Source organism: Podarcis tiliguerta, assembly GCF_965153285.1.
Source record: "Podarcis tiliguerta genome assembly, chromosome: 17".
NCBI lineage: Eukaryota > Metazoa > Chordata > Lepidosauria > Squamata > Lacertidae > Podarcis > Podarcis tiliguerta.
Genome location: NC_139550.1, coordinates 13,126,031 through 13,138,998, shown reverse-complemented (window position 1 = coordinate 13,138,998; position 12,968 = coordinate 13,126,031).

The following is a 12,968-nucleotide window of genomic DNA, read 5'->3' as shown; positions in this document are numbered from 1 at the left end:
TTGTTTGCTCTCTTGGGCCAGATGATTCAGAGGGAGGTATGCCCTTATTACCGATACCATTAAATGCCATTGGTATGGTAAGCGAAATGCCATATCAAACAGAAGTACAGAATTTCCCTGGATGGAACTCACCTAAACCAATACGAGTTATACCTGTACAAGGGGAATTCTGTGTACATAAATCATCAGATGCAGCTGATTCTACCATGGTAGGCTCTTCTCGTTGCCACTATACTTGGAATTATATTAAGAATAATCAAACCTGGGCAGACGGTACTTCCTATCGAACTCGGAATACCTTGCCCTGTGCACCTCCTTTTATTCATGCATGGAAAATGGTGTGGAACAAAACTGTGACAGCAAAAGGCAATCTAACATACTGTATTGTGAACTCTTTACCCCTTGTGATATTTCGCCTTATGCACTCCACGTTCCAAAAACCTCAGACCCGATGGTTGTGGTGGATATGTGGAGAATGGGCATACAAGCAACTCCCTTCTAAATGGAGTGGGACTTGTTTCCTGGGATGGGTATTACCACCAATGTGGGTTATGCCCACTAGTTCAGTCAAACGTACACGAAGAAATGCTGATATTTCTCATATAGCAGGAGGAAGTACCCAGAGTTGGAGCGATACTGATGATTGGCCACCAGAGCGCATTATAGCCTATTATGATCCTGCCTCCTGGAATCCTGATGAGCTGATACAAGGGGCACGGGATTCTATTTATAATCTAAACAGAATAATTCGATTGCAAGCAGTAGTGGAACTTGTAACCAATGCAACGGCCCAGAGTTTGAGACTAATTGCACAACAGTTGGATGAAAGTAGAGCCGCCATTTTTCAGCTAAAATTGGGAATGGATTATGTACTTGCCAGGCAGGGAGGCCTATGTGGAGTCTTGAACTTGACAGGGAATGCCTGTTGCTTTAACATTTCTGATAATGGTGAGGCAATCCGTGTGTTGGCCACAAAGATGGAGAGTATAGCACATGTCCCAGTACAAACATGGGAAGGATGGGATATGGGATGGCTCACCAATTGGTTACCAAATGTTGCAGGACTCAAAGGGATACTATTGTCTTGCTTGTTTTTCTTGACGGTAGTAGTCATGGTTTTATGTATGGTGCCGTGTATCATTTCATGTTTTAGAAGTACAATTAGCAAGATGATTTCAAATGAAACTCTACCTCATATCATGGCCCTATACAGAGCTTTACCTCAGGAATATGATGAAGGTCAAGCTATCAAGGACACTTGGGATGAAGGTCCTTGAGCTTGAAAGGGGGGAATGAGGCATCTGATCAAAGATCTGTATTTTAAAATAAGCTTAAAAATATATTTGTAGATGCTTGCTCCAAATGCTTGCTCCAAATGCTTGCTCCAGGCCAGGCAGAAACCACCTGGCTGAGAGTCTTTTTGTTTATTCTCCTGAACAAGGGCCCCTCATTGATTTGTTGCAGTACCTCAAAGTTGTAAAAAGGAGCAAAAGCTGGGAACAAAAGGTCATATGAATTACAGAATACAATCCAAGCTGCAAAAACACTAATTAGAGTTGGTAAATAGTGCCTCCCATCAAAACATGGTTTAAGGTATCCTGAGAAGGTTAAAAGGCAAAGAGCTAATAGCAACAACTTATATTAGATTCTTATTTCATTGATGGTGTGTGAGAAGGTGAACCCAAGACCTCTGTTTATATGACAAAATTTGAAACCATGAGCCATCTGTTTTAGCCATTTGCCCCTGTTGCCAAGGGCAGAAGAACAAAGAGCAGAAGAGCAAAGGGCATAGGGTGATCTGATATTTAAGACGCCTTGTCAAGGCAAATGTAAGATATTGATAGAAGGAAATATAGCTCTTTGTCTCCCATAAAAGGTAATAGGAAATGGGTGTATCTTTTATGATTGGTTCTAGCAAACAGCCAATAGGAATTTCAACCAGGCTGATTGGACAGAGGCAGCCAAAGGAGGAGTAAGGAGGCTGGGCTGAGGGAATATAAGTGCTGGTCACCAGGGCTGGGGTGTGCAGAGCTTTTGGTAAATATACCACTGTGCCAATCATTTATTTGTCTGACAAATAAATTATTATTTTAATTTCTCTATTGCTGCGTTGAATATTTCATTCCAGCTAAGCGTTAACCACAAGCAGGGTGCTACAACAATGAAGCGGCCATCTATGATCAAGAAACACAGTCACACTTTAAAATTCACACTTCTCCCAATTTTTGTAGTGCAGTTCCCCAGCCACATAACATGCACAAAAATGCATACACAAGGGTAAAGTGTGCATTAAATCTTGCCCCTTTCTAAAAAAAATTATTAAAAATTGTTTATTGATATGTGGTTTTTCTACCGAGGGCCTTCTCGGTAGTGGCACCCTCCCTGTGGAACGCCCTCCCTTTGGATATCAATGAGATAAAGAACTGCACAACTTTTAGAAGACATCTGAAGGCAGCCCTGTATAGGGAAGTTTTCAATGTTCGATGTTTTATTATGTTTTTATATATGCATGTAACCCACCCAGAGTGGCTGGGGAAACCCAGCCAGATGGGCGGGGTATGAATGTTGCTGTTGTTGTAAACCTACCAAAGAACAAAATTAAAATAAATAAAAATGGGATTTAAGGGTTTTCCTAGGATGGTGGAGAGTTTTTCTGCAGGTCCCCTTGGTGTAATGGTGGTGGAAATGGTTTGCGGAGGCAGGAACAAAAAATGGGGGGTTGAGGAGGGTCAGTTGGGGAGGGGAATGAGCAATGTCCCTATCTTCACCTGTTGAATGTTGGAGGGTACGAATTACGGGTGAAAGTGTAGGATATAAAGAAACCCCTATAACTTGGTTTTCCACTGGGGCATGCTCTTATTTCACACCGGTTGGAAGCAGTAGCTGGCAGGGACCCACTTCCTGTACAAATTGAGAGGATGCAAAAAAACAAAGGAAGATTGCATCTCAATTTTATTCAAGGCCTGCCAAGCATGGAAACATGGAATTAATGTATGGGATGCCAAAAATCAGGAGAGGGGCCAGACCTGGCCTCCATGTTGCCAGCTGGCCATCTCCGCCACAATGCAAGGTACATAGGAAATCTATTATTTCAACAGATTACTCAAGAAATCCCAACACATTAAAGGCTGCACAACCATTTTCCAAGGGTCTATATGCTGCCAGATATGGCTACATGAATCAAAATAAGTGATTCTGCTACCTTCGATTCAGAAAGGCCTGCTCTAGACTCATCCTAACTTTGAACGTGATAATTTAAGGCTCAGAAAATTGAAAGTATTTCCGCTGTAGCTAAATTGGCAGAAAACATTCTCCTGGAGAAAGGGTTATGCTTGGAACGAAGTGGAACTTTGATTGCCGAATGAACATATTTTCTGTTGTCTTAAAGTTTCATTACCAACAGGTTAATAGTGGCAGGTGTCCATCAAAACTTGTGGGGTGGAATGCAGAAGAACCAAACAGAAGGCAATGCCAGAGCCAATGATGGGCGAGACCAACTAATTCTGGTTTTTTCCCTTATTGTCCTCCCTGCTGAGTTCTACATGGCCAACAATGCGGCTAAGGAGGAGGAAGATGTCAGGCAGTGACACTCCCTGGGCAGGTGGTAAGAAAAAAAGAAGGCAGGAAGGTGAGGGCAGGATGAAGTTGGTGGGGCATTGCCCCATTATCCCCCATGGACCAAACTCTGCTGTGTGAGGTTCATCTTAACTGGCGCCACCCTCTTGGCATCGCTACAATCCTGCATAATAAGACCAACCTGAGTTTAAGATTTCGGTGACCCTACAACTCACATTTCACATAACCATTTAAAAAACACTTATTAGTAAAGCACAAGTTCATTATCCTTATCCAAGCAGTTACCATTTCGGGGCAGTTTCCTGTCGCCCAGTGAGCCTGATGCTACATTTATATGTTTGGAAATAAACCCGGCTATCTTCAGTGGCCTAGACAGGATTAGACAGATCTCAAATCGTTGGACCTGAATTTAGCAAAAGTAGTCAAAAGAACAGATACCCCCCACATCCCCCAAAACAATATTCTCATAATCATTTTACAATCTACTGGTGAGAATATATGTAGGGCACTTCATCACCCCTGCTCGCTAAAGATGGATTGTTGTCTTCACGCAACTTCCCCTATCCAATGCTCCTATATACAATATAGTAAAGGTAAAGGGACCCCTGACCATTAGGTCCAGTCGTGACCGACTCTGGGGTTGCAGCGCTCATCTCGCTTTATTGGCCGAGGGAGCCGGTGTTACAGCTTCCGGGTCATGTGGCCAGCATGACTAAGCTTCTTTTGGCAAACCAGAGCAGCGCACAGAAACACTGTTTACCTTCCTGCCGGAGCAGTACCTATTTATCTAATTGAACTTTGACGTGCTTTTGAACTGCTAGGTTGGCGGGAGCAGGGACCGAGCAATGGGAGCTCACCCCATCACGGGGATTCGAACCACGACCTTCTGATCAGCAAGTCCTAGGCTCTGTGGTTTAACCCACAGCGCCACCCGCATAACTGGCTTGCCAATGTGACACAGGGTGCAATGGTACACTTGAGGTCTCGCCCTTATGCTTTCAGAGCCGCTGAAGCAAACCCCCCACTGCCCATTTGGTCAAGGAAGGTGGTGAAACATTTCTCCCTTGAAAAGTACATAGGGCTGAAAGAGGAAGTTAATAGACTGGGGCTCTTTCCCATTTCCTCTTTCAGCTCGATGCACTTTTCAAAGCTGAGGAAAATTCTACTGAGGCTTTTTTTTTCTTTGACCCACATCCCTTGAAACCGCCAAGTGTGCATGTATTTCCTCTCTCTCTCTCTCTCTCTCTCTCTCTCTTGGGGAGAGGCTGGCACAGAGAACAGGGGAGAGAAGTGAGCAGAAATGGAGGTGCCCATGGCATTGCTCAAAAATCCAAATGAGCCAATCCAAAGGCTGGAGCCTGAACCTGTGGGCCAGATTGCCTTCCTGGGCCACTGGTTGCCTACCCCCCACCTTATGATTTTGCTGTCAAGTATTTGCCTTCTATAAGGGACGCAGGTGGCGCTGTGGGTTAAACCACAGAGCCTAGGACTTGCCGATCAGAAGGTCGGCAGTTTGAATCCCTGCGACGGGGTGAGCTCCCGTTGCTCGTTCCCAGCTCCTGCCAACCTAGCAGTTCAAAAGCACAAAGTGCAAGTAGATAAATAGGTACCACTCTGGCGGGAAGGTAAACGGTGTTTCCGTGTGCTGCTCTGGTTCGCCAGAAGCGGCTTAGTCATGCTGGCCACATGACCCAGAAGCTTTCTGTGGACAAACGCCGGCTCCCTTGGCCAATAAAGCGAGATGAGCGCCGCAACCCCAGAGTCGGTCACGACTGGACCTAATGGTTAGGGGTCCCTTTACCTTTACCTATTTGCTTTCTATATAGTAATTGCTGTAAAGAGAAAAGAACCAGCCCATGGGATTGCCTTTTGAAACCACGCCATTTTGTGTGTGTAGGTTTTCATGTTGTAAACAAAGTGAACCTTTCTTGAATGTGCCACGCTGTTTATAGCACTCCTTTGTGCATGTTTGCCTTCATGTTCAGAGTTATTCTAGTTCCTTATCCCATACATCGCCATCAGGTATTTCCCATTGTGTGGGCGATTTAGGGAGGATTATAATGTTACTGCCAGTAATACACCATGAAGAAATCTATAGAAATTAGATGCCCTGCTTTCTTTTGGGCATGGTTCAGAGTAATGAAATACCTGTTGTTCTCGTCCTTTAGCTTCTGTGGCAAAAGACAAGCAGGAAAGAGGAAAGAAAACGATAGGCTTTACCTCCCCAGGAAGTCTTCCTATTTGGGAAAGAAAAAGAATTTGTTCCAAAGCAAAAATAAAAGAAGCTTCATAGATTGGAATTTTTAAAGCTCCATCAATAATATCAGCTTGTGCACTTTCCATAAGTCTACAGCATGATTGTATGTTTTGTTTGGGCAGCCTGTGAACTTCAGTTTTCCTACATAGAGTATGATGACAAAAGTGTGGTAATAAATGAGGAGCAAATGCCCAAAGGGATGTCTCATTGATCATGATCAGCACCTTGAAGGGGGGGCCCTCCACGGCATGGTGTGCCCCCTTCTTCTGCTAGCAGGCAGGTGCAACAGACAGCTGGTCTAGCTTTCAAACACTGCTACTTGCAGCAGAAATTTTAGTTCACCCAAAATGCCTCTGGGGCCCTGGCATAGCACCACTATCTCCAGAGTGTGAGGGAATTGTTGTTGTTGTTTTTTATATAAATAATTTTTATTAACCGACCAATCAAATCAAATCACATCACATCACAAATTCCAAATTACAAAGCCGAATTTTAAATTTTTGTTGGGGGTACCCATATTTCAAGTTACGAAGGGGATCCAATCATCTTCTTGCTGCTGCGTTAATGTCCACAAATCTGTCCAAATAATGTTCATAATTCTATCCAGTCCTATCTTGCTGTTTCCCACATCTCATCTTGTTATTTTCATATATTTTTCCTTTCTCTTTGTGACCTCTTCTGATAATCTCCATAAGCAGGTAAAAACCAATTGTAATCCTGTGTGAATTTTTCCGTTCGTCTAAGAACCATATCGAGATGGTTTCCATATATCATCGCTTCCATAAATAAAAGCACTCTTTCCATCATTAATCTTCACAAATCTGTCGCCTTCTTTAGTCCTCTGAGGAGGTTCGCCCGCAGTATGAAAACAAGTCCATTCCTCCTCCCGAGTCCTAAATCTTTCAACAGAACTTGCCAAAATGGTGACGCTGTTTTTTACTGCGTCATCCCAAAATCTCTTGTAGTTTCCTCGATCTCCTTAAAACATGCTTTTGGTTAGAGTTCATTTCACACAGTCTAAAATCATCTAGCTTAGGTCATTTAAGCGATGTTTCTGACTTGGGGGGGGGAGTATTGGTTAATCACATAGAAGAAAGAAAAGTTTTTCGCCCCATCCAGTCCTGCTGCTGACATACCGAGCCTTGATGTGTCTTCTCATGATATATTCCTGTTGATCCGACCCACTGCTCTTCTTTCACAGAGGTCCCTTCAATTAGCAGTCTTTACTCCCCATTCTTCACTTGAAATATGTGCATTTGCTTCTTCCTAATTGTTTATTATCAAGTTGCTGCAGCTAGTGGCGCGATAGGAGACAGCGTCCAGGAGAGCCAAAATCCACACAAGGGCTTTCTGCCTAGTGCCCCCCTCACCCCCTGGAATTATTGTTGTTGTTGTTGTTATACCCCGCCCATCTGCCTGGGTTTCCCCAGCCACTCTGCACAGCTGATGGTGTTTCCTGCTTGGCAGGGGGTTGGACTCGATGGCCCTTGTGGTCTCTTCCAACTCTATGATTCTATGATTCTACAGAAAATATAAAACATAATAAAACATCAAACATTAAAAACTTCAGATGTCTTCTAAAAGTTGTACAGTGGTACCTCGGGTTACATAAGCTTCAGGTTACATACGCTTCAGGTTACACACTCCGCTAACCCAGAAATAGTGCTTCAGGTTAAGAACTTTGCTTCAGGATAAGAACAGAAATTGGGCTCCGGCGGAGCAGCGGCAGCAGCAGGAGGCCCCATTAGCTAAAGTGGTGCTTCAGGTTAAGAACGGACCTCCAGAACAAATTAAGTACTTAACCCGAGGTACCACTGTATATAGTTCTTTATCTCCTTGACATCTGATGGGAGGGTGTTCTTACTGGGGTGGGGGGCACCACTACCGAGAAGGCCCCCTGCCTGGTTCCCTGTAAGTTCACTTCTCGCAGTGAGGGAACCAGCAGAAGACCCTCAGAGGAGGACCTCAGTGTCTGGGCTAAGCGATGGGGGTGGGGACGTTCCTTCAGGTATACTGGGCATAGGCAGTTTAGGGCTTTAAAGGTCAGCACCAACACTTTAAATTGTACTCAGAAATACACTGGGAGCCAGTGAAGATCCTTTAAGACCAGTGTTATATGGTCTCGGCAGCCACTCCCAGTCACCAGTCTAGTTGCTGCAGTTGTAGTTTCCAAGTCACCTTCAAAGGTAGCCCCACATAGAGTGCATTGCAGTAGTCCAAGTGAGAGATAACCAGGGCACGTACCACTCTGGTGAGACAGTCTGCAGGCTAGTTGATGGTAGATGCTCTGTATAAAAGCCTCAAATATTTTCTTGTTCAGGGCAGTACCTTTGGGTCTTGATCTGGAGGTGCTGACCAGAGGTGCAGCAGTAATAAAAAGTGCCTATCTCTTGGCTGCCTTGCTTCAATTGTTCCTTTGGTTGTTTTGTTTTGTTCCTTGGTTGTGTTTTTATTTAACTTTCCTGCCTAGGTATGAACTGGTGTAGGCAATCTCCTTGACACTAATAAAACAAAATGACCCAAAACATGAAAGCGTCTGTGCTTAGGATTGTTGTGGCTGGTGCTGGCTTGAAGGTCTCTATATGCATCAGTAGTAGTGCACCAACCACTCTGTCCTTTGCCAAATTGGTGGGGATTGGAAGATTATCATGTTGTGGGACCACAATGATAGACACTTTAGAGGGCCTCAGGCAGCCCTGGGACTGTTCCACTGAACACAGTGGGATTTGCTTCAGAATAAACATGGCACAGAATTGCCCTGCTAGTGTGGAAAGGACCAGAATCATTCTTTTCCTCTCCTTTGTGGATTAAAATAAAATCATTGTTGACTGTGAATGTTCACTCATACACAAACAGTCCAAACCCTGAAGAATCTTTCTGGGGCTAATTGTTTGAGAAGAGCAGATGGCCAGTTCAATTTGATACGAGTCCAGAACACAGAATTTTGTAGAGAATATAAAGAAGCAAAAGAAAACACTATTTCCAAGCCACAAAAGGGCTTGTGTTTGGGGATAGATTTACACAAGAGCTGATTCACCGAAGGATAAAAGTTTAAAAATACCTCAGAACCAAAAGTGAGTCAGAAGAACATAATGTTCATGCAACTTTGATGCCCATTTAGGCGCATAATATTTCTGCCCAGATCGCTGTGCCATCTTGCCGTAATGAGAAAGAGCTGCTCTCCAGAAAGAAATCCTTGTGTAAACAGTGGGAAATCCAGCATTGCCTAAATGCCTAAATGCCTCCCAGTGTCTGGGAGCCAAACCATTTCTTGCCATGTATGTGTGTGTGTGTGTGTGTGTGCATACACACACACACACACAACCTTAGGAGAAAGAATGACTTCTGAAATGGTACTTCAAGCAGAGATGTATGCAAATATAGAGGCAATATACAGGATGGAACCACACATTATTCTGTTTGCATCCCTCCTTTTGAAGCCCAATATGAGGTACATAGCTCTCCCCATTTCCATTTTTTTTTCTTTATGAAGCAAACATCCCAACAAAGGGTATTACCAAAGTGAATCAGATGCTTGACAGCTTTAATTCATTTTAACAGTAGGTTTTCTTTCCGCAGATCACATGTTTGCATTCCAGTGCCCGCTTTTGCAGATGATACACTTAACTAGCAGATCAAAACTCAAGGCCTTGCGTAGCCGGCATTCCCACAGAGAATGTACTAGATTGTCAACAAGACAACCCTCTCACCACAAAGAAACTGACCTATAACGTGCCCCGGAAACTCCGTACTACTTGGGAAAGCGATGTGCAGTGAGCAGGAAACACCTGCTTCTGTTACAAAGAATTTCCCATTCTCCCTATTATGTTTGTTTGAAACCTTGCTTTATATAATCCCACTGTATTTTCCCCCCCACCTTTAACTCCCATCAAACGCAACTCATTTCCTAGCCGTGTTCCTGGTTTATTAACACTGTCATTAAGTCACTTTGCACATCGTGCTCTGCAGCGAGAATAATGCTTTAAAAAATAACAATTCCTAGATTGTAAGGGGTTTTTTAATCTCATAGTTTCTTATACGGCACTTTTCTGGTGCAAATTGCCTTGTGGAGAGTTTGCGCCCTAAAAAGTAGGTTATAAATATATTAAATAAATACAGGTAAGGATCTCCTGCCCACGACACAAATAGATTGTATGATAAAACTATCCTTGGACCATAGAATCTCAGATTGCAGGGGCGCTCCCTTCGGGGTGGTAGCGGGGCAGGGAGGGAGTGGCCCATGGCGCACAATTTTGAGGGGGCACAAACCAGGCACACACACACCCCATGCAGGGATCCCCATTCCACCCTGCCTGCTGCCAGGGGTCTCTAGGCCTGGTCTCACCACTGCGTTCCTTGGCTCCTTTGCTGAATGGCTGTCCAGAAAGCGCTTGCTTGCTCCTCCCTCAGATGGTTAGCGGGCACAGATGGAGAGAGGCTATCCAAGCTTGGCCTGGCCCAGTGCTCCTCTTCGCAGGCATTGGGGAGAGTTACCAGCTGAGGGTTGTGTGGATTGGCTGGGCTCCCCCCTGTGCAGGTGGACAGGTGGTGCAGCACAGCCCTGCTTGCTTTGGATGACAAGGGCACAGTGGGTTCCATTCACCCCTTGTGCTACCTAAATACAGATGGTCATTTACCCCTGCTAGATTCAAAGTGCTGCCATCTGCCTTATTGCAGGGCAGATTTGAGGGTAAACCATACGCGGAACGAGTCTGCCTCTGCAGCTTGATGGAGGTAGAAACTGTCTCTCATGCCTTGTTACGCTGCCATTTCTACGGGGATATACGCTCAGTATGTATTACCCCTGCAATGCAAAAATCTTCAAATTAATCCAAACTTCAATGTCTAAAATCCCTGGTAGAGGACAAGGATCCTGAGAACACGTTAAGGGTAGCCAAATTCTGTGTGATTGCCATAAAACTTAGGGAGCAAGCTGTGCTATCATAATGATTAATGGTTTAAATTATAATTTTAGGTTATATGTTAGTGACTAAGTTTTAATTTATATATTTTTTTAACTGTTGCTATATCTGTATTGTCCCTGTTATACCTAATTGCAAATTCAAATGTATCCCTATCGTGTTTTATGACTTCCTTGATATTGTATGTGGGCTGGAACTGGTCTGTGACAGAAATAATAAAATTCATTCATTCACCCCTTGTGCCCCGCACCCATCTGGTGCCTGCCTGCGTGCACCCCTGCCCCCCCAAACAACACTGCACCACTGGCTCCCCGACATATATGTGCTTTAATTGATGTGTGGGCACCTAGGGGGGCTGCAAAGTGCAGACAACAGATGAGATGATTGTAGAATGGAAGAAAGGACACGTATCCATGGCTCCTGGCCACCTCAAAAGTAAGGTAAGGAAGGTAACAAAAACCCTGCAAAAAGCAAAAAAATTCTCTGCCTGCCCTTGGCTAATTTTTGAATGTCATTTCTTTTCTCATTAACTGATAGGAAATGGTCGAGAAAAGAACAGAGGTTTTCAGTGCATTACTCAGTCTACAGTGGAGAGCATACTTGGCTGTGACACAAAACAGGGCCTTTGTAGTGGGATCACCTTGGATGGTGGTCCTGTCTTTGATATGTGTGTTTTTAAGGTGGGTAGCCAAGGCATTATTTTATTTTTATTTTTTGTGGCTGAACTTAGTATAGTAAAAAAAGAAAAAACCTTCTCATTTGATGCTTTTAAAAAGTCGTGGATTTAAAGATTTTGATTGTTTCCACTTTTTACACTATTAAGATGTATGTGTTAAGTTTGTAAACCTCCGAAAGGCAGGATCTAAACATTTCCATAAATAAATAAATGGGAAGAGATTTATTTTTGCCACCATCCATGAGAATGGTTTGTATATGGGATCTTTTCACACAAACAGATAACTGTGTGTGCTTACATCATATGAACTTTTATTTCTACACTAAGGCAACGTTTGTATATTTTTGTGGGCAAGTGTGTTTTTCTCTTGGATTACCTGTGACAATATTTATTTTGACTGATTTGAGAAGGAGAAGTCGCTGAGGCCTTGTGAAATATTATTTTAGTCGCATCTGTGTGCTCATCATCTTGGACCATTTGGAGCTTAAGCTTCAAAACTATTTCAATGATGTTTTTACAAGAGAGAGCAAAAGATTAAAAAATCCCGAGGCAGTGTCTGAAAAGTGCCTTCAAAAGCCACATTGTGCAAACAAGTTTATTATTATTTTTTTCCATTCCAGATGTTTATGGGATTTCAGTTTTCAAAGCGTTTCTTTTTGCAATTACAAATGGAAACGGAGAAGGTCTGCTCTGCTCTCATCGCAAGCAGTCCGAGACCAGATTCTGAAGAGGGATTAATACAGAAAGGGCAAGGTTTAATTTTAGCCAGTTTTACGGAGGCTAACGTGTGATTTCAAAAATTCTGCTAACTGGCTGGGGCCAAGGGACAGGGTAACAATTCTGCACGTGGAACTTGATGGAGCGAAGCTAACTGGGGGTGTCGCAAGTCTTGGAATAGAGGCACTGAAAAAGGAGGGTGCCCCACTCCAGCTCAAAAGCTGCAAACAGAAAACCTCTTTCCAACAAGCTATGTGGAGTGTCATGGCTGGACTCAGAGGAATAGTGGGAGGAACCAAGTAGGGAAAAAGGAGGGATGATGATATGTGGTTAGGGGGAAGAGGTAACAAGGCTTAGTGAGCTGAGAGACTCGGCGGCAGAGAGAAGCCTAGAATCAGAGGCAGAAGCTGATTCCTAACTCCAGCCAGCATGACTAGTGGTCAGGGATGGTGGAGACTGTACTTCAGCAACACCTGTAGGGCCCTCAGAGGTGTAGGAATGGGGGCAGTCCGCCCCGGGTGTCATCACTGAGGGGGTGATATTTGGCGCGCCGCCCACCAGTGACTCCCAAGCCTACCCCGAGCCGTTGGGGAAAGAGAGGGAGCTGCGTCGCTTTGCCGGCAGCCTTCCTCCCCTTCCCCCTTCGTTTTGACAGCTCAAGGGGAGGCTTGGGAGTCGCAGGCAGGCAGGGAGAGGACGGGAAGGAGGCAGGCGAGCAAACAAGCTGAGGGGGGAGGGAAGGAGACAAACAAAAGCTCCCTCAACTCGGGACTCAAACCCTGGAACACACAGGAGGAGATGTGGGGTGTGAGAACAACGT